A 23383-nucleotide genomic window follows, 5' to 3' on the forward strand; every position below is an offset into this window, starting at 1 on the left:
GTTGGTGGATATATGTCTATGCATTTGTCCACAGAACTGTACACCACGAAGAGTGACTTTTACCTGTGAGAAAATAAAAAATAAAAAGGTGTCAGGGGAACCCTATATGCAGTCACACTGTGACAAATGAATCTAACTATATTATAAATGTGAGGCATCATCACACTAAAGGAGACAGAAGGAAAATAACCAATGTGAGCAACTCTGTAAGATAGTGTTTTGATAATTTTCTAAGGTTACCTGCTGCATTACATTGGGCCCTAAATTCAATGACTGATGTCTTTATAAGAAGAGAGACATCTGGATAGAAATGTACAGAAAGAATATAACAAGGTTGAAGTAAAAAAAAATAATAAGATAAATGCCTTTCAATACAAATTAGCAAGTATTTGTAATAAGTTAATTCCCAGTATTGACATAAACAGATATATGTATTATTGATGTAAATTAATACAATTTTGTTTGATAATTCTTTACTGAAAGTTTAAAATATCCAAACTCTTGTCTCAGTAATTTTACTTCTAGCAACTAAACTGAAGGAATAAGGTCTTAGAGTTACTTTAAAAATTGGAAGCAGCCAAAATATGCAAGGATAGAAGCATAATTTAAACTATTGAAATCCATAGAAACACTTAAACATTTACGAATATTCTACAGACGCATATTTACTGCTACAGAAAGATGTTAGTGATAATTTAATGATGATGTTAAATAAGGCAGGTTGAAAGGTCATAGAGTAACATATAAGTATTTCTGTGTTTGCGTATATGTTAGTGCATGTTTTGGAGAGGAATAGGGGCAGGGCAGTGGACAGAGAGAATGGGAATAGAGCAGCAAAGATCTCTCCCAAAGACAAAAGTAATTATCTCTGGGTAGATGTGAATGTCTATTGGTGAAGCCACTGGATAGAAGAATCCGGGGACTAGAGTCCCAACCTCCAGTGACTGCATTCTCCTGACTAGAGGGCCAAAAACAAACCCTTTACTTTGTGAAGCCACTGAGATTGGAGATTTTTGTGACAACACTGAGCCTGTTATGGCTTTGTAATACAGCAACTTGTTTGGCTAACTAAGCTACATTCCCCAATGGTTCTATTTCTGACTGAAAGCTGACTAATATAGAATTGATGGTGGTAGAGAGCCTCCAATATGTCCAATGATCCCTTCCTTCTGATATTATATGATCACTTTCTTTGAGTAACTAGAATACAGAGTTATGGAGGGGATGTAGCTTCCATTTGTTTACTTCCATCTTGGTGGCAGACTATGCAGGAGAGGACCATTGGGCAAGGAAAGGCCTCCAGCCAGTATCTTCTTAGGAGCTGAATGTTGCCTACAGCATCTGAATGAGTGTGAAAGCAGATCCTTCCCTAGTAGAGCCTTCAGGTGAGAACACAGATCTGGACTGACACACCTTGATTGCAGCCTTGTGAGAAACAATGAAGCAAAGAACTCAGCTAAACCATGAGCAGATTTCAGACCCATTGAAACAGTGAGATAATTAATATGTACTGTTTAAAGCTGCTGAATTTTAGGATAATTTGTTATCCAAAATAGATAACTGATGAAGCCTCCTTTGACTCAGACCATTGGAATTGTTTGTTGTTGTTTTTTCTTTTGCTTATCTGTTTTTTCTTCAATAAGTATGACTTTTATAATAATTTTCTAAACAATCAATAAAATTTTATCTTTTAGAATAATTCAGATTCCCTAAGACTTGTGAGGATAACTTTGTAATATAACATTTTCATAAGCATGCACAACTCACACAGGGGTTGTCAGCATCTCTGAACTGCGATTTATATAAATGCTATGTATGCTATTAGCTAACTTTTTCTGTTTCCATAGGAACATTTGGCATATGGAAATTTTGTAGTTATACTCCTAGTCTTAACTCCCTTATCTATACCACAAAGTAATGTGCTTGTTTGTAGACACATTAGATTCCCTTCCTTAAAAGTGATTAGATTTATTTCTTTGTACTAAAAATGTCATTTCTAAAATGTTTTCATTAGGGCACTTTGACTCCTACAGAAACTTCCCGCTTGTATTTGGAGACTGCAGCCACAGAGTAGAACAAAAACAACTGCTCAATCTCTTTTCTCTAATGATATTCATTATCATTTTCTCCATTCATGCAGAACTCATTAGAATTATAGATACTTGTAGTTTGAGTCACAAAATGTTTTGGATAGAATTGTCAATGGATTTCATCATTTTGGCTTCCCTTATGCAAAATAAATAAATATTGTAAATAGTAAATAAATTTTTATCTTTCTCTTCATCTCTTGACAAATATTACTGTATATATCTGTTTGCCTAATAGATCGAGACATTATAGTTATGAGTATATTTGGTAAGAAAAATAAATGCATGAAAATTCAAAGTATCACTTTTAAAACATATTTCCACATAGTTCTTTTGCTAAAAAACCAGCCACATCTACAACTAAATATGGTGATTTTGTACCATGTCAATTTAGCTAAGCTGGAATTTTTGTTTCTCAGATTTGACATCCCTGTGTGGTTCTGGGTCAGTACTGGCCACAGGAGAAATTTGCACTAGGCTTGGAAGGCAGAAGTATAATAGCCATGTTTTCACTCAGAGGTCCAGTGCAGAATCTTGCTTTATTGAAGCTCACAGAGGCCATCACTGACCTACTTACTTGCTTTGTTGGCTTGGAGTTGCAGCCTGGCTAGCAGCACAGCCAACTCCCTTTAAGATTTTTTCCTTTGGCTTCTCCCAATCCTGGTCCACGTGCACCTGCAGCTTCAGAACCAAGTATTCCAGCATCTTCAACAGCTCACTGGCAACACTGAAATTGTAGGCTTGGAGGTGGTAAGGGATAGATGCAGGTACCAATTTATCATAATGCAATTCATCTCACCCTCATGAGTTCCAGTTAATTCTTGCTCAATTGCACTTCACATCCATCTTCTGTTCCCAACTGCCTGACTACTGACTTCAGGTCCAACACCAGATATAGAAGCGGCAGTCTTACATGCAATGTTTGACCAGCTGCTGCAGTTCTGAAAGGTCAAACCCCCATAATAAATCCCTTACTCTGTGTCACACATAATGGCTTTGCTGCTCTGCTCAAACCCAACAGTTTCTGCTCCATGCCTAATGAATGGCACGGTGCAAAGGGTAGAATATAATAAAGTTTTGGACCTCTGAAGCTCAGCATTTACACACACTTTCCTTATAAACTAGTAATTGCCTCTAAACTAGGAAGAACACTGTGTTGCAATGTTATTTTGAGAATTAGAAGTAATATATCTAAAGTGTCTGCACAGAGTTAAGCCTCAAATTAATGGCAGTTATTATTACTAGTACAAATATTTTATACAGTTTTTAAGTCAGCCCCTAAAATAGCCTTGTCATAGGAAATGGAAAGTGATATGTACTATACTGAAAAGTTAAAATACTTACTGAAATATGTATTATACATATGATTAGTGAAACAGAAAAGTAAAATATGCATTAGAATTATCAATTTAAGTTCTATTAAAAACTCTACAGCAGACAAATTCAGGTTCTATTCAAGTTAGGGATACTAAGGACTGGAGCAATCCTACAGACTTATAAATATTTCTATGTAAATATTTTTATGAAACAAAATGAATAAAGAAACTAACTACTGATCATATGCATATCTTGTTTAACATTTTAAATGAGAAAGAAGGTGGAATGTACATTTAATATCTTTATTAGCATAACTTCTCACTGGAAATACTTCAATATTCCCCTTTGACCCAAAATTCAGAAACCATCAGCATATGCAGTTAAACCAGTTTGTTATAAATAACAAGTATAATTAATAGACATTTGTGCTCTGTCTAAATGCTCAAGTATTTCTGGTTTTATAAAGGCGGTGATAATTCCACCCTCTGCAGTTTCTTATTCCATCAATATAATATGTATGTAGCTTCATCCTATCAGTATCTATCCAGCTCCACCCCAGCTCTGGGATCCAATATGAGAGTGGTTCTTAGACAGTTTTATTTCTCTCATATTCTTCTTTTCTTTCTCAAGATCTTATGACAAATCTTCTATGCCTCTGATCTCTGTTTTGGGCAAGTTTCAGTTACTAATTTCTTGATATTTATTTTTCTTATTCTCCCTAACAGGACTGACTTAAAATTTGTTCCATTCAACACATCTACATAGGGACCAAATTATTGTGGTTGCTGAAAGTTTATTCTTAAATTCTTTATACTTGAAATTTATAACTGCTCATGTAATTTCCAAAAAAAAAATAAAATGCAAAGTTTTGTACTTATCCAATGGTACAATATAGAAGTGGAAGTGTTTTAGAACATGATGGATATCACTATCCTTAGATTTAAACTCACTATAAACAGAAATCTGCTTTCCTTCCTATTTTATGAAATTGCAGAGATTGGTATTCTTTCTGTAAATGACCATGTGCCTGAGGAGCAGACCATAAGAACTGAGAAAAAACATGTGTTTACTCTTAAATATTATAGTTTACCATTATTTTAAATGAGCATACTGGTTATTCAGCTCACAAGCGTTTCTCATTTGAAGGAAGACAATTCTTTGTTATATGTACTGTCCCATAAGTGGCAAGATATTTAGCATCCTTGGCCCACAAAGCATGTAACAAGCCCCTTTCTCAGTCATTTTAACAAGAAAAGAGCATTGTCCCTCTACCTGCCCTTCATTACATGTGTTCTCATCATTCTAAATATTGTAATTGAGCACTTGGATAAATAAATCACAGTAAATTTAGGTAGTATTATGCTTGGATAATGAAATAATCCAGTTTTGTTGTTTGAGAGCACTTGTTATCCATATTATGAATATTTTTCCTGAATTAATGTAACTTTTAATCATCTCACTTATATACATACACAGCTGATCCTTGAACAACACAAGGGTTAGGGACGCCAACCTTAGTGCAGTTGAAAATCCACATATGACTTTTGACTCCCCCAAAACTAAACTACTAATAGCCTACCGTTGACTGGAAGCCTTGCCATTGACAAACAATCAATAACATGTATTTTGTATAATATATATATATGCATAATATATACTGTATTCTTACAATAAACTAAGTGATGCTGTACTTTACACACCCATGACTATTTTGTAACTACCAATTTGTACTTCTTAATTCCTTCACCTTTTTCCTTATAAAGCTTTTAGATACCCCCAGTTCTACTCTGCATGCTTACTTTGCCTTTTTCCTATGTGTTTCTATCTCTGAGGTATCCTTTAGTCCTGCCCTCTGCCAGTCCTCCTCATTACTTAAAAGCTTTATGCAACAGAAACCTGGATTTCTTAACAGTGGATCCTTTGAAGATATCTATAAAAAGAGTCTCCCTTCTTACTAGAACATTTTTACTTGGATAAAACTTTTCAACAATTTTAATATTGCTTCATAATATTCCCCAAGGACATTCATACCCCTTCTCTATCTAGTCTTGCAATAACATGAAGAGTGCCAGTATGAGAATAATCTTAACTGCCTAGTTGCAAAGGATGTAGATTTCATACAATGCTTTACGACATGTTTGTGTATCTCAGAGAACACTATGTGACAAGGATAAATGGTTATCAGTGTATTCTTACAATAAAGTAAGTGATGCTGTACTTTACACACCCATGACTATTTTGTAACTACCAATTTGTACTTCTTAATTCCTTCACCATTTTCCTTCCACGGTGATTAAAATTTCCATTGTATTTTTTAGGTGAATTTAAAAAGGCTTGAACCAATTCTCTAAAGACTTCTATGCAAGAATTTGGGCAAATAAATCTGAATTCCAAACTGTTTTATGCTCATCTATTTCTGTTTAAGACTATCCTTAACAGCCTGTCATTCAAATCAACCACTTACTTTGCCTTAGAGACTACTGTCATTCAAAAGCACGATTAATAATATTCCCAGATAACACTATCATTCAAGTGTGCTATTTACGATGTTCCTGAGATTACTACTGTGTGACTGTGCTTTCACAGGGCTATTGGTACTATTTAGTTGACCTCCAATTCTCCCAGTATCATTCATGACACTTCTATTTTGCTAAGAGAGTCAATAACAACTTGATAGCACCACTATTTTCTAACTTGCCTGCCCTTTTTTGTAGGCTTGTTACCAACATTTGATAGGCACTACAATCTTAATAATAAATATTCAGTCACACATCATTTACCTAGTCAAACTAAAAATGACACTCTCTGACTAAATGAAGAAAAAAATATTTTATTATTAGAAAGAGCCTTGATGTTTAAACTGTGTAGTCATTCTTCACTACCTGCCCATTCACTCTTTCACTATAATGACAGATACCAAACCACAGATCCAAGAAGGCCAGAAAAAAAAGAGCAAGAGAGATATCAAAAAGAACACACCTAACAATATAAAAATAGTCCCTCAGCCACACACCAGAAACTGTAGTTACCCATGTAGAACAAGCTGTCATTGCAGCTGGATTAAAGCATTTGTTCAGGCTACAGAAGATAAAAGTCAATGAACAGTTTCTCTCCAAGGACCTAAGAGAAGCTTCTACTAACCACCAATATAAAAATGCCTTGTCTCCACCCTGAAGCCCAAAGCCTCGAGCCTCAAGTCAAGAGTCTCCATTTGTATATTTTGCTCAAGAAATTCCACTCTTGTTTTATTTCTGCATACTGCTGGGCCATGCACCAAATGTTATCATCCATTAAAAGACCTAATAAAAGCATCTCACACAGGTTCTGGTCAAATTGAAGAGAAAGTAAACTTGGCTTCAATCTACATTCCTCATCTTTTTTATTACTATAGGGCATGTGACCTTGATTGTGTTGGCCCCAGATATGGAAAGATTTACACCCTGTCTCCCATCACTGCATGCTGATCATCAGTCATGCCAGCAGGGTCATGAAAATCTCCCTGCAAGGACCTTGCTCCTAAGTCAAAGAAGGAAAAAGCTGGGCTATGCATGCCCAGTTTTTTCTTCCTGATTTCACCAGTCAGATAAGTCACTCTCCATTCCCAGGATAGAGTTAATTCAAGGGGCAGGGGAGTGTGGAAAGACCAGGTGTGTTACATCAATAGAGCTACCTCCATCTGGAAAGAGATATCAAAAGTGAACATAAGCATCACTCACTAACTTTCAAAACCTTAAGTAGGAACAAATCAATAAAGAGTAAGTATCTGCTTTGGAAAGGTAAATAAAAGTTACTATTAGGTTGCTGAATTGTTGGATGAGTTTATATAAAAAGCCGAAACTTAACAAAACAAATGAAAATAAATTATGTTTAAAAAATGTTTAGGAGAAAAAAAGAACTTTTTAAATAATAAATCAATATAACCACATTTTTAAAACTGATCATCTCCATAAAGTATTTGAGCCAAATAGTTGCTGTGGCAAAGCAATTACTTTGCTCTCTCTTTGCAAAGTAGGAGCTCAAAGTGTTTGATGTCCTTGAACTTTGTCCTTTAGAGCCGTTTCTTCTAAGATTTACTCTGCAAGTATTTGGCTTTTTTCTTCCACATTCTTTCTTACTACAGAATTTTACCTATAAATTGTAGTCCAGTTTTCAAGCTCCTACAAAAAGATTTTTTTCAGCTTTCTTTAGTTTTCTTTTGGTTTTCCTGCCAAATAACTCCATGCACTCTTACTCTCTGCTCAAAAAGGGCATCTTTTAAATCCTGGAGGCAGTTTTATTGTTGGACTTTGACTAGACATTGAAGTGATAAAAAGCATCTTCCAATAATAACATTGCCACAAAGATGACCATTATATTCTTGTACCTAACAAATAAGACCTATATTTACAGGAAACTCAACAAATAATGCTAATATTATTCTGCTTTTATGGAATAATGGAAGGCAGAATTCACCAGCATACTTTGTTTTCTGTGTCTGAAGAGAAACCTAGTTTTAATCTAATCCCAGGAAAGATTTCAAATTTAGTGGCATGAGAAGGAGATGAGGAAAACCACTTTCAGAGAAAGAGACTATTAACTTCCAAAGGACCCTGATAAATAGCCAGAGAGATGTCTAACCCAAGAAAGAACTGAGAAATTAGCACTTGGGCTGTATTATGCCTTAATTATCATGGCTTCCCTTGCCCATTGAAGAAAGTATCCCTAAAGGATCCTATCCTTGGATTCCTATAAAAAAAAAGACAGTATCATTTGGTAAAATCACTCTTAATTATTTGGGTTAAGAAAATCTATGGTTACTCTTTATTTTCCAAGACAAGAAATCAATCCTTTAGCAAATAAACTACCTTTATACAGGTAAGTAACATTTAAAAAAAAAAATGGCTGTGAGTCTACAAGTTAATTGTGGAAGTCTGATTATATAAATTTCCAAATCAATTAATAATAAGGACCAACAGTAAACTTGGGTACCAGTCCAAGTTTCTATTTATCCTTTAGTTTATATAAATAATAACATCTAGAGTGGAGTGAAATTTCCAAAAAAAAAAAAATCTCCTCCTCTCTCATAATATATACATTTCTGAAACCTAAAGAGATTATTTTTTGGAAACACTATAAATATTATTTCTCAGTTGTGTTAATAAAACAATCTAAGTTCCTTTTATAGAGGTTATAATTCATAAACAAAGAGGCATAAACGGACCTTACATACAAAAGAGCCACCTGCCTAGCACATCCACGTTTATGGACACAAAAATGTTTTGAAATTAGTTTTGTTTTAAGCTGTATGACTTCTCAAATTCTTAGGTAGTGCTCAAATTCAAATTAAGGTCAAAGTATCTGTTCTTCCTTTTGCTATCAATAGTGCACAACCAGCCTCTAGAAGGTAGAAGGTTGGAAATGGAACACAGGCTATTGATTTTCTGCCCCTTCCTGAGAAAAACTCCAAGGTCACAGTTGTTTTGGTTTCTCTTCATACTAGGCAAGATTTTTTTAGCACTTACCATGTTTCAGACACAAGATCATAAAAGTCACAGTCCTTGTTTTCAAACTGCACCACAAATTCTCTGATAAAAGTTTTCACAAGACACTGTGGACACACAGAGAAGAGAAATTGAAAATCATACAGGTAATTTAAAAAGACTTCCCAGAGGGATCAATGCTGGAACTGAGCTTTAAGCAAAAGTAGATGGTAGTTAGGCAGGGAGGAAGGAGAAATAACACTGCATGTCCAAAGGTCCCCCAGCCTCCCACGGCAGCACTACAGCAGCAGCTGCAGAGCAGATACTGTATAAAAGATGAGGTGTCAGTGCAGAGCTTGATTTGTCCAGAAATCTGTGTACCTTGCCATTTCAGATTGTGACAATACCACAGAGGTATATAGTATGAAGGACTCAGAGACGTTCAGACTAGAGTCAAGCCTGAACATTAGGCCTTCAGATGGGATCAAAAAATGACTTGGGAAAGGATTAGCAAAAGATTGAAGAAGACTGTAAGGCAGTAAGAATCCTATTTGGCAACTAGCTGGTGATTGTAAAAGAGAATATAGGATGTTCAGGTTTCTGGTTTGGCAACAAGTAGAGTAGGTCATTTTTTTTTAGATAAGGGGGAAAAAAATGAGGAAAAGATTAGAAGAAGAGGGAATATGTTACTTTTAGACACACTAAATTTGAAATGCCTATGGGGCATAAAAGTAGACATATTTAGGAGGCAGTTAGATACACAAATCTGAAAGAATATAAGATTGAAGAAATAACAACAACAATAATGTATTACTGATAGGGATAATAAAGACATTTGAGCGTTACAGTCACTGTTCAAAGGACTTACATGAATTATTTTATTTAAATACTACAACATGATGAATGTATTATTATTCTCATTTTACAGATAAAAAAAGGATTAGAAGTTAATAATTTGCCTTATGTCACTAGTTGGCAATTGAAAGGAACCAAGATTTGAACCCACATGATCTGATTTCAGAGCCTCCCTTTATTATTAATGACTGCATTAAAGTTATAAATGAAATCGCAGGTACATTTATAATCTCAACATTGAGCATCATTACATTAAATCAACAGTATTTTAGTATTTCATTATGGTGACAATAATTCAGCCAAATAATTGAATTTCTTCTCACTCCATCTGTTGTCCTGTACTCCCCCACCAAGATTTAGTATTGTGGGAAAATCAGGCCTCCTTCCTGTCATATCAGGATTTGTATCATTTGGAGAAGAAAAAAACTAAACCCAGTAGATCTGAGGTTTCCTAACCAGCGGAATTTTCTACACAATATATGGTGGTGGAGTAAACATAATAATAATGAGCTCATTTCACAACATAAGTGAGCAAATTCAATTAGACAAAATACATTATATAGCTTAGGTACAGAAACACAGCTTCTTATAAAAAATGCAATTTATAACTTTAGTGATTAAACTACAACATATCCAATAATGTAGGGTAAGGATATTGTAAATGACAAAGATAAGAACCATAGTAATAATAATAATGATAACAGCTAGCCTATCTTATGTGTCTAAGAAAGCCCAGCAATATTCTAAGAACTATATGAACTATCTCATTTAATCCTCACATTTTATAGATAAGAAAACTGAGAAATAAAGAGATCAAGTAATTTATGCAAGATCACACAGTAAATTAGTGGAATCAAGTTTTAAATGGAAGCAGTCTAAAGCTAAAGCCCTGAGTAATCTTGGTGCGGTGGTTATTTTGATGTGTCAACTTGACTGGGCCACAGGGTACCCAGGTATTTGGTTAAAAACTATCCTGGGAGTATGTGAGGTCATGTTTCTGGATGAAATTAATGTTTGGATCAGTAGACTAAGTTAAGTAGATCACTCTGGATCTTATCCAATATGGATGGACTTTATCCAATCTGCTGGACGTTTAAATAGAACAAAAAAGGCTATATAAGAAGAATTTTCTTACTCTGCCTATCTCAGAGCTGGGACATCAGTCTTCTCTTGCCTTTGGACTCAGACTGGAATTTACACCATCAGCAGTGCTGGGTCTCCAGCTTGCTGACTGCAGTTCTTGTAACATAGCCTCCCTGAACCATGTGAGCCAATTCCTTACAACAAATCTATGCATATGTATGTAATCTCCTATTGATTCTGCTTCTTGGAGAACCCAGACTAGCACACATGGGCAAGTCTTAAAAGACTTTTGTAATATCAGCTCTTTGAACTTCTGTGGTAAATATCTTCCAATCTTTCTTGCCGTATCTTTTCATCTTTACTAACCAAGGCAGTGGCAAATCTGGTGTTTTGGATTTTATAAGGCTTTCTATTAAATAAACTTGGAATCTAGATTTCTATGACTAATGTCAGGTTAAGAACTCACAGCCCATAATTTTTTATTTCCACAGTATCATGTAGACAAAGTTTAGGTTTCAATTACTTTCACACATAATAAATACACCTACTTAAAATAAGCTCTTTTCTCAGTTCTACTTTAAACTACCATTTTATTTCTCCAGCAAGCATGCATGAGGACCTCTGCAGTATACAGATGGAATCATCATCATTGAAAGATGCCGTCTAAGTAGTGGAAACAAAAAATATAAAGCCACTTCTGACATGTGTATTATATGTTGACTTTCTATGACCAATATAAAGTATAATAAACATTGCTCACCATTGACAAATTGTTCTTTTTTTTCCACAGTGAAAATAGGGTTGTTTGTATAAATAATACATGCTCATTGTAAATAGCTCAAAGAATACATTCAAATATAAAGAAGAAATCAAGTCATTTGGTCTCCCACTAATCTGAGCAACCCCTGCTTGCTAACATGTTGGTGATCATTATGTCATACATGTTTGTATAGATACACATGCACATGCATTTATATAAATATCAATATCCAATATTTTATATAAAAATTACCTCATGCATTCATTTTTTATTATAGCTACCTCCTATCCCCACAAGATAACTCCACCCTATATGCTTGTTCACCCCAAGGGGAACCATGTTAAAAATCTAATTCTTCTCAAGTTTTTCCCATATTCTTATAATCCTGTGTAGACTACAAATAATGGAATGACCAGGACAATTCAAATTCATTCTTTCAAATCCTCTTTTATATTTCAACATACATTCAGTCTTTCCACTCTGGGTAGCGTCACTTTGCTTGTAATTTAATGCTGGAATAACATTCTTTTGCATGTGCCTTTAAAATTTTGTATATTTATTTTTATGTGCTAGATTTCAGTTGTGGAATCACTAGTTTGAATGACATATGCATTTTAAAATTTTAATAAATATTGCCAAACTCTTCAAAAAAAGTGAAAACAGTTCATATTTCCATCAGCAATATGAGAGAATATCTATTTCCCACATTCCCTTTGTAATAGTTATATTTAAATTTTTGGTCAGTCTGATGGACATAAATGATAGTGTATTGTGACTTTAACTTGTATTTTACTATATAGAGAATTTGAGATTCTTCATAGTTTGGTTGGCCATCTGGACTTGCTCCTTTTTCCATTTTTTACTTATATTCTTTGCCACGTCTCCTGTGTGTTATCTGTCTTTTCCTTGTCAATCTGTAAGAGCTTTCTGTATACTAAATAATAACCCTTCATCTGTCATCAGCATTACAAACAACTCTTTTTGAGATCTCTCTTATTCTTTAACTTTCTTTAGAGTATAATTTGTCAGTCAAAAATTTTTATGTAATAATCATAGTTTTACTTAATTGCTTATCTTTACTTTTAAAGCCTCTGGATTTCTATAGCTGATTCAGACATTTTCCCTTACCACCACCCCCCCCCCTTCTACTTGCAGAATTCTAAGATTTTATTTTGAAATATTTTTTTAATATGTCTAACATTTCTATTTTTATTCCACTTGGAATTTATTATTGTATATACTATAAAATGTGGTCCATTTTAATTTCCTTCTGGTTAGTGGCTGGTTTTTCTATACCATTAGTTAAATAGTCTGTCTTATTCCCACTGGATTGATCAAAGATTTTATTTTATTTTTTTTATCCAGGACACTTACTTTTATTTTTACATTAGGTTTTCTATATCAGATGATCCTATGTGACTGAGAAATTGAGACATTCCAAATATTTTTTGAGGCCTTTCTTGACTTTTAATTGATTTGTTTTGGGGTATTTTAACCAAGACCCTCCCAATGTTACTAGGCTTTAAATATAAATGAAGTCACACTGACAATTATGCCTGAATCTTTGACTCAGAAAAATAAGTAATCTTTCTAATAGAAAATAAATTGTAGAGGTAGAAAAATTAATTATCAGAGACCTAAAATCTAATGTCCTGCACCCCCATACTCAAATAAGAAGCCGAATTCTTTGTGGAACCTCCCTCCTCCAAGTACCTGTGGAAATCACTGAAAGGAATTTACCTCCCTTGCCGCTTCAGTGCTCCTAAGCCAGGCGCTACTCCCAATAGCCAAGCTGCCAACACCGCCCTAGAAACAGTCTAACAGAAGAGTGCTGATCCCTTCTTACGCCTGCACACCACGAAGGTAAGGAGAATATCTGTTTATGAGAAACTGAGGGGAAGGAAGGAGAATGGGATAACCCAAGAGGTAACTTGGACCCTAAAGTGATAGAGAATTTACAGAGACGATTCTTTGTGAGAAATATACCATCTGTCTCTTTTCAAGAGCACACATCAGCCAGCAAGATGTCTAGGTAAGTAGAGGTTTCAATATTAGCTGCCATGTTATATTCCAAACAACTATGAGCTTGAGCCCAGCAACCCAGGCCAGATTTCTATTTGTTCTCTGGTAAATTTTTCTCACTAGTCTCTTAGTAACCTGGTTTCTGTCAACTCTTTAACCAACCTCATACATCCTTCAGGTGTACCTATATAGGTCTGAATTCCAAATGTTAATATAGTATTCACTTTTTCTTAGTGGTCTCATAAGGTCAATTTAAAACAAGAGATGGACGAGAGTTGAATGAGGGATAGAGAAGTCCTGCCAGAGAGGAATGGATCTTTGGCTTACCTTCTCTGGCGCACCCTAAAACACATGAATCAAGAGTCCTAGATTTAAATGTTCACCTTGAGCTAATTCACCAGCTCTAAAAATTCTTATTTTAATGACCAGCACAAGGGTGATCAGTAATGTGCTCTATAATATGGTCCTGGTCAAAAGGCTGATACAGAGACTGGATTTCCTTTTTAGGGTAGTAAATCCAGACTGTGGAGGAGGTCTACCTGTTCCAAAGAACTTCCATGTGTCTTTCTTGATTGGGTTAAATAATGCCACATGAATTCTGCTTTCTGGGCCATACTACCTTTTAAGAAAATGTATTTTATAATTGATTCACCTTTTTTTTAAATTGAGAAATAACCAGAGTAACAAACATGCATAATTTATCTTAATATAGTATACTTTCTTGAAATTCACTGGTGATTTGGAACATTTTTAAAATAGAATAAAATCTAGTATTCCAAGGCTAAAAGTGAGTTGCTTGTTTCTAAATGATGTAAAATTCATAATTCAAGACGAGGTCCACACTTGTACTAGCACTTCATTGCTTTGCCCATAGTCCAAGATAATTAGACTCTGGCTGTGTTCTCTAAAGAGTTAATATGGCTGTGTTTTTGAGTATCGCTTATAATCATTTCACCATCTTAAAACACATTTTCTTCAAAAACAATGTACATCTGAGTAGTATTTTTGGGCCTCTTTTGATGCGTTTTGACTGATTTATTCTTTAATTAACCTCATAAGACTTTGCTTTTGGAAGTCTGTATTGTAGGCATAAAGGGAAAATGCAAAGCAGGATTGATGTATACCACTTTAGCAGAACCAAAGTAGAAAAGGTAGGAAAAGAAATGATGATATCAACTTCTAGTATCTGAAACAGCCTCTTTGTTTTATTTTCTCTATCATTTACAAGCTGTTTGCAATTGCTGCAAACATATCCAGAAATTGTGTCAAAAGAAATCTTTTCAATAGAAAGAAAACTTGTTTAAACTAAGTGCCAGATTGCTTCACTTTTTGGACAGCTTCATTCCCTCTTGGCTTTTAAGAAATCATCTCTCACCATTCGAGAAATTTAATAGGCATTTAATTTAATGGATGTCATGTTGTCCTCCAATAACCTCACGCCTTCATTTTTGTAGCTAACCTTACCAATAAAACCACCTGAGCACCTCAGCTAAACATTCATTTAGCACATCACAAATCCAGCAGACCTTGACTACCTTCACAGCAAGACAAATAAATATGTTAAAGGACCATCCTAATGTTCTCATTTTGAAAGTCAAGAAACATTTAGCTTAATAGCTAACTAATTTATCACACTGAAAGGGCACATGCCCTCTGGGATTTCCAACTAACTTGGTCCTGCTTGACCTCCAGGCAAAAGAGGAGAATGGAGCCCTGTACAAGTTACCAGAAATTAGCTCAATATCGTATCACACTAAGTAAATGTCAAGAATAGTGTGTTTTTTATCCTGACTTTTACTACAATTCTGACTCTATCAGTAAAATTCTCAGCTCTTCCGCTGAGAACAAGGCCCTGGGTTTTGGGACCTCCGTGGTAGAAAAAACTTAGCTTTATGAGTGAGCCTTTTCAATCATAGGTGACATTAGGGACATGACAAAGACAAAGCCTGTATCGTTCAGGAGGATCTCATCATGAGACAAACCACACCAGTATTTTCAACAAATTTAATACAAAGAACTATTAACTAGGTAAAAGTTGGTTAACTAACGAAAGGGGTAGAAGAGAACTCTGCGGTGTTCTCGAGGCAGCAGTATCAGGAAGCAGCTACCACCCTGCGCAGTGACACCCTAACTGACCCCAACGGTACCAAGCTGGCATGCTCTCTTCTTCTTAAGTACAAGGGAAATCTGTGACTTGCTTCTAACCAATGTTATATGGAAGACATGGTGGGACATCACTCCCTTGAATAAGACATAATATAGAGGATTTTATCTTAGCTAACTGTGACAAGAGAGTCTCCTGAGAGCTTTGATGAAACAAATAGTCATGTGTGAACTGCTATGGAAAGGGCCACATGGAAGAGAACCACTGGTGACCTCTAGACCCTGAGGGTAGTCCAGCCAGTAGTCAGTAAGATCCTGGGTCCCCGAATGAGCCTGAAAGATGATTCTTCCCTAGTCCAGTCTCCAGATGAGATACGACACAGCTGACAACTTGATTACAGCCTGGTTATACCCAAAGCAGAAGACCCTACAAAACTTTGTCCAGACATAGTCCATGGAAATTGTGAGATAATAAATACGTTAAGTTGTTAGATTCATGGCAATTTGTTACACAGAAATAGAAAATTAATACACACCCTTAGGGCTGAGGAAAATATGAAAAAAAGAAGAAACTTAGAAATTTAAAGAATAAAGTCACGATTAAGATCGAGATTAGACTTCTGTGGAAATAAACTACTGAAGAAATATGCCACCCACTGCTCTGATCAAGAAGAAACTTTCTGGAGACCACTCAGCACTACAGAATCTGACACTTCTAGGAACCCCTGGAAAGTCTTTTCATACTCCCTCAGCCCTGCCATCTTCTCCTGTGTCCCCTGTTAGCAGAGCCTAACTCAAGCCTAACAAGAATAAATAAAATCTGTAGGTCCAACTGCAGTATCTCAAAATAGACAAAGGGGTGTAGGCTGTCAGCTGAGAGGCGATAAATTAATACCTGGTATAAAAGTCTATAGTTACAACTCCTAAGATAACCTTTCAAGAAACCCATTAGTCCTGGCAGAGGAAAAAGCCGCAATAGGAAAGCAAAGGGGAAAATTTTGCATTTTGAGGTCAGAGTTGACGGCTAGCGAATGAAGTCCAGAAGGCTTCTCCTTCCCTAACATGTCAATGAAGAGCCAGCACACCAGGGCAGACAGGGACCGGGCTCCTCCGACCTGGCTCACAGACTACACTCGAGGATTCAGCATCTCGAAACTACAAGGTAAGCACACCATGTCCAGAGTGCAAAATGAGGGGTTATTTTAGTTCTGGTAACAAAGACTTGGAATATCAGTAATTTAAATAAAAAGTTTATTTCTGTGTCTAGTAATTATCCTGAAGGCAGATGGAACAAGATTTATGTGGAGGTAGCACGGGCCCAGGCTCTTGGTTTGCTGCTGCTTTTCTCTGCGGCCCAGAGGTTCTGCTCCCAAGTCTAGAGCGAAGGTGGCTGAAGTTACAGCCACCGCACAGCCCAGCCGGCCGGTTGGAGGGAAGACTCGGAAAGGCCACCCCTGCCTTTTAAAGGGGCTTCTTGGGACACACACAGTTCTGCTTATATCCCCTTTGCCAGCTCTAAGCCCCGGGGCCACACCTAATTGCTAATGAGAATGACCATTCCTCTGTTAGCTAGGGAGCAAGGCCAGCAGCTAAATCTAAGCTTTTTAGTAAAGAAGAATGGTATTGAAATCAACTCTAACCTCTGCCGCAAGCTACTTACCACTCATTCCAGGGAGAAAGGTGTTAAGAATTAAACATATTTCTAAATACATGTACTACAATTGTGAGAATACAATGAAACCATAAAAGAAGAAATTACTGCCCGCTTTTTTCCTATAATTGAAACTCATTAGGTCACATTTTCCCATTATATTCCAAACATTGACACTGAGGTCAAGAAACCCTTTAGAAATTATTAGATAAATGCCCAAATATCCTACAAAATATGAAGGTTACTTTTTTTTCAGGGGCAATTTGCTCTTTATTTTTACAAATGTAATCTAGTGGTAGCTTTTCTGATGTAACTTCACCATACAGTTGTGAAACATTTGAAAGGAGCAAAATAAAATGGTACTAACTTTTTCAAATCTATAAGGAGAAAATCATTTAATTAAACCATTTGAAATAGTTGTAAGCTTTGCTCATTTGTGTGACCTAAGTGTAAATTTTCTTGTTAGTAATTCTGTTAGCTATAGGTCCCCAGAAAACACAATACTGTACCAGAATTTTCCTCCCAAAAGGCTTAACTAGAGTTTCTAAGCCAATGAAGAACGTATTACAGATATGACAAAACTGACCCTCCAGCAGTGGGGCACACAAATTTGCACTGTCTTCAACCACATTTCATCCAAATAACCAGCAATGCACATTCTTAATACGACTAACTAGAGTTGTGGTTAGGGGCTTAAATATCGCTAAATATTTTTATGACTTTTTGTCATGAAAACTATGCCTTAACAAGTATTTCCAAGCTGAGGGTTGAGCCAGAGGTCCTTCATAAAAAATTTTAGTAGTAAGGAAATAATCCAAGACAATGTTTTACCAACATTTGTGATCTTGATAGCATTATTTAAAATACACAACAATAACAAAATAAATTACTTAAATGACAATACTAGAGAATTTATCAAATAAACAATATATCAATATAAAGGAATATACTACAACCATAAAAATGTTTTTAACTATTGCAGTGACACAAGAAAATTCTTACTATATAAAGTTTTATAACCTTTATTGTTTTTCTGCTTGTGAAAAGTTACATATAGAACATTTGGAAGATATAAAAACAATAGAGAAAATAAATATCACCTGTAATTCCTCTACTTAGAAATTACCATAATGGAGAGAAAGGCTAGCCAGCTAGAACTTTGTGTTTCTCAGATAAGATTTCTGAATGTAAACAGAGCAGGTTCGTTACTGCTGTTAGGAAACCATGCTGTATTATGTTGCTCCACTGTGTGCAACTTTGATTTTGAGAGCTAGCCCAAGATTATGCAAATATATATACATGTATGCAAAGATCATATTGTGCATATATTTAATTATGCCTTCTTTGATTAGAACGTAAAATTTATATTAATAAATTATATTAATCTAGTAATACTAATATTTCCTCAGAATGTTAACTAGTTTTAAAAACAAGTTTCCATAACTGAATTGTAGTCCCTTGGATGAATAAGCCATTGATTAGGTTATTATTATTACTTTATTTTGGTTTTCATTTATTTGTTTTTTTAATAATGCTGATGAACAACTCATAATACTTGTGAGCACCATTAGTTATTTTAGAGAAATAAATCCCTATAAATAAACAAATATGAATATATTGAGGCTCTTGACATATATACATAATTGCTCTATATGGAAAGTGTAGCTATTTATATTTCCAAGTGGGTTGTTACTGGATATGATATCACGTGAAGAGAATAATGTACTAAAGTACTTACATAGATGAAACTAAACACATTTGTACTCCTATACATCATGGGTAGGGAAGAAGTCTAGCTGGAAACCATAAAAATGTTAATAGTGCCTATTTTTAAATGATGGAAGCGCAGGTAAGATTTTTTATTTCTGTTTTTATAGTTTTTCAATTTTCTAAATTGATCATATATGGATTGTATAATAAGATGACAAGTGTTAGCCCGGTCGGGCATGGCTCGATGGTTGAGCATCGACCTAGGATCCGGGCGATCAGGGTTCGATTCCCGGTTGGGGCACATGCCCAGGTTGTGGGCTCAATCCCCAGTCGGGGGCGTGCAGGAGGCAGCTGATCAATGACTCTCTCGTCATTGATGTTTCTTTCTCTCTCTCCCTCTCCCTTCCTCTCTGCAATCAATAAAGACATATTAAAAAAAAAAAAAAAAAAATGACAGGTGTTAGTTTAAAAGCTCACTGTAATTTAGCATTAGATACAATATTTCATTTTTGATAACTTCTATTACATTTTCAATTTGTATTTAATGCCCTAATTTATGTAAAATCAGTACAGTAGAATTTAGAAAACCTATTGATAATTCATAATATTTCTACTGCACTGAGATGGCTAAATCAGTATCTGAAAGTGAGTTGTTTCATGAGTACATCTTATTAACCAGAAGTATACTAAATAATAAACCTTTAAACACTGGGCTCCCTGCTCCTCCTGTTCATCAGACAGCAGCGTCTTCCGGCGCAGTACCAATCGCAGCCCAGTGACATGATGGTGAAGGTTTCAGTGAACGGATTTGCCCGTATTGGGCGCCTGGTCACCAGGGCTGCTATTAACTCTGACAAAGTGGATATTGTCGCCATCGATGACCCCTTCATTGACTTCAACTACATGGGGTACATGTTCCAGTTTGACTCTACTCATGGCAAGTTCAAAGGCACAGTCAAGGCTGAGAACGGGAAGCTTGTCATCAACGGAAAGTCCATCTCCATCTTCCAGGAGAGAGAGCCCACCAGCATCAAATGGGGTGATGCCGAAGCTGAGTATGTTGTGGAGCCCACTGGTGTCTTAACTACCATGGAGAAGGCTGGGGCTCACTTGAAGGATGGAGCCAAGAGGGTCATCATCTCTGCCCCGTCTGCGGATGCCCCCATGTTTGTGATGGGTGTGAACCATGACAACTATGACAACTCCCTCAAGATTGTAAGCAATGCCTCCTGCACCATCAACTGCTTGGCCCCTCTGGCCAAGGTCATCCATGACAATTTTGGCATCTTGGAAGAACTCATGACCACAGTCCATGCCATCACTGCCACCCAGAAGACCATGGATGGCCCCTCTGGGAAGTTGTGGCGTGATGGCCAAGGGGCTGCCCAGAACATTATTCCTGCTTCTACTGGAGCTGCCAAGGCTGTGGGAAAGGTCATCCCTGAGCTGAATGGGAAGCTCACTGGCATGGCCTTCCGTGCCCCCAACCCCAATGTGTCAGTTGTGGATCTGACCTTCTGCCTGGAGAAAGCTGCCAAATACGATGACATCAAGAAGGTAGTGGAGCAGGCATCAGAGGACTCCTTCAAGGGCATCCTGGGCTACACGGAGGACCAGGTTATCTCCTGCAACTTTAACAGTGACACTCACTCTTCCACCTTTGATGCTGGGGCTGGCATTGCCCTCAATGACCACTTTGTCAAAGCTTGTTTCCTGGTATAATGAATTTGGCTATAGCAACAGGGAGGGGGACCTCATGGTCCACATAGCCTCCAAGGAGTAAGAGCCCCCTGGACCACCAGCCCCAGGGAGAGGAAGAGAGGCCCTCAGCTGCTGGGGAGTTCTTGCCCCAAACTGATCCCCCAACACACAATCTCCTGACCTCCACAGTTTCCATCCCATACCCCCTAAAGAAGGGGAGGGGCTTAGGGAGCCCTATGTTGTCATGCACCATCAATAAAGTCACTGTACCCAGAAAAAAAAAAACTTTCAAGAATCATTTAAATACTGAAAAATCATTGCATTTATAATGTCTTCTCTTTCTAAGTTCTTTCTAGTTTTTAACAATTAGTTGGTAATTATAATTATCATCATTACTGCAGTAGTAAGGTCCCTGACATACACCAGAAAAAAAATTTTTAAATAGAAAACCCTACAAATTACCCTAGAGAAGGGTAATTAGAAAGAACTTGAAAAAAATAAATATATAAAAAGTACAATTGCTTTTTGCATTTATTACCAGTGACATTGTCATTGTCATTATTAATCTGTCTTTGTACATTATAAGCACTTTGTTACAGTTAATGACCCATTTCCCATTCAACTCCACCCTGCCTCTGACTTCCTTTATTAAGCTAGTACTAAGTGAACTCATCACAGAACTTAATATCTTATCATAAATATCTATTTTCTCCTGCATTTTCCTAATTAGCTCTACCTATTATTCTAATTTCTATTTCATAATAAATTAGTTATAAAGCATTCATATCTACTAGCCCTTTGATTGACCATGTAATTATTATTTTCAATTTTTCTTTTAAGTAGTAAGTTATGATTCATCTTTCTTTACCCTCTTGTGTGCCTGTGCTCTCACTCTCGGTTTATTCATTACTAGGCACATAGGCATTATTTTCTCACCATGGGTAATTATTTAATTCTTTATTATCAATGATGCATTATGTCCACTCTAATGAATATGAAGAGTTTCAAGTGAATGACTAAAAAATATGTCACTTTTTTAAACTTCTGAATTTTCCTAGATGATTCTAAGGGATAATTAACAAACACTGGAATTTTTTTCAAGCTATTTTATTTACAGTTCCAGTAAGGTAGATGTTGACATACAGTAAAATGCACATTTTTAAAGTGTACACTTTATAAAGCTATCACCATAATCAAAATAATAAGCATATTCATCACCCTCAAAAGTCCCTCATGCCCCTTCCCACCTACCCTTTCATCCCTGAGAATAATATGTCTTCTTCCATTATAGATTAGCATGATTTTTCTGGAATTCTACATAAATTGAAACATATAGTATGTACCCTTTTTTTGTCTGGCTTCTTTCACTCAGCATTATTATTTTAAGATCCATACATATTATAGCATCTATTAATAGTAATTTCCTTTTTATTGCTGAGTAATATTCAATTGTATGGATATTCTATAGTTGTCTATCCATTCACTGGTTGACAGACACATGGGTTATTTACAGTTTTGAGTTATTACAAATAAAGTTGCATTAAATTCATGTATAAGTCTTTAAATGAACATATACTTTATCTTAGGTAAATAGCTAGAACTGGAATGGCTAGATTATGAAGTAATATTTATTTATTTACATAGATATGACATTAAAATAACAAAATGATCAAGTCAGTTTCAACAAAATTTAAAATCTCTGCTCTTCAGAATTGCTAGTTAAGAGAATGAAAGGAGAAACCATAGACTGGGAGAAATTTTTTTTCAAATATCTATCTGATGGAAGATCTGTACCAGAAATATAAGAAGAACTCTCAAAATCAATTATTTCAAAAAACTGCCAATTTTTTAAAAATGCACATAAGTTTCAAACAAAGACTTCACTAAAGAACAGATACAGATAGCAAATAAGCACATGAATAGATGCTTAACATCACTGGTCATTAGGGAAATGTAAATTAAAACACTAATATGATACCACTACACCCTATTAGGATGATTAAAATTAAAAAAAAAAAAAAAACCTGACAATAAATACCAGTATTAGTTAAGATGTGTAGCAACTGGAACACTGCTTATGGGAATATAAATCCATCAATTTTTTTTCACTTCAAAATACACTTGAACTAATCAGATATTAAAACTCTTTTTGAAGAAGATACCTGCATTTCTATAAATAACAATATCAAACCAATCATAATGTTATGAGGTAAATTCATCCTAAAAATCTGACCTATCTCTTGTCTCTTATGTTTAGACTTAGACTAGGCATAGTTTTTTTTTACTTAAATTCCTAGCATTGGTTGGCACTATGCTTTAGCTCACATGGCTACTTGTCTGTTTCTACTTAGAACTTAGTAAAAGGTAAAGTTCATAATAAAGAGGCAAAGAGCCTAAATAAGCAAAGCAAAAATCTAAACACAGCCAATAACCTTAATCAAGAAAAACCTTTCATCTAATTGTCTACTCCTGAAAATTAAGGACTCAACACTGTTGTCCTATTCTTATACCTGACATATTATTCTATTTTGAATAAACCATAAAATTATAATTCTGGTTCTAGTTTCAAACTAAACCAAATCACCTTAACTTTCAATTCCTTTTTTTTTAAGCATCAGCTAAGTGACAGGTCCTG

At 35.6% G+C, this 23383-nt stretch overlaps 1 pseudogene; it reads left to right on the forward strand.

Annotated features, from left to right (window-relative positions):
• The first annotated feature begins 19830 nt into the window (after positions 1-19830).
• On the forward strand, positions 19831-20830 carry LOC107524066 (glyceraldehyde-3-phosphate dehydrogenase pseudogene; annotated as a pseudogene).
• Positions 20831-23383: the final 2553 nt, after the last annotated feature.

The sequence above is a fragment of the Miniopterus natalensis genome, chromosome 8, assembly GCF_054644295.1.
Source record: "Miniopterus natalensis isolate mMinNat1 chromosome 8, mMinNat1.hap1, whole genome shotgun sequence".
Classification (NCBI taxonomy): domain Eukaryota; kingdom Metazoa; phylum Chordata; class Mammalia; order Chiroptera; family Miniopteridae; genus Miniopterus; species Miniopterus natalensis.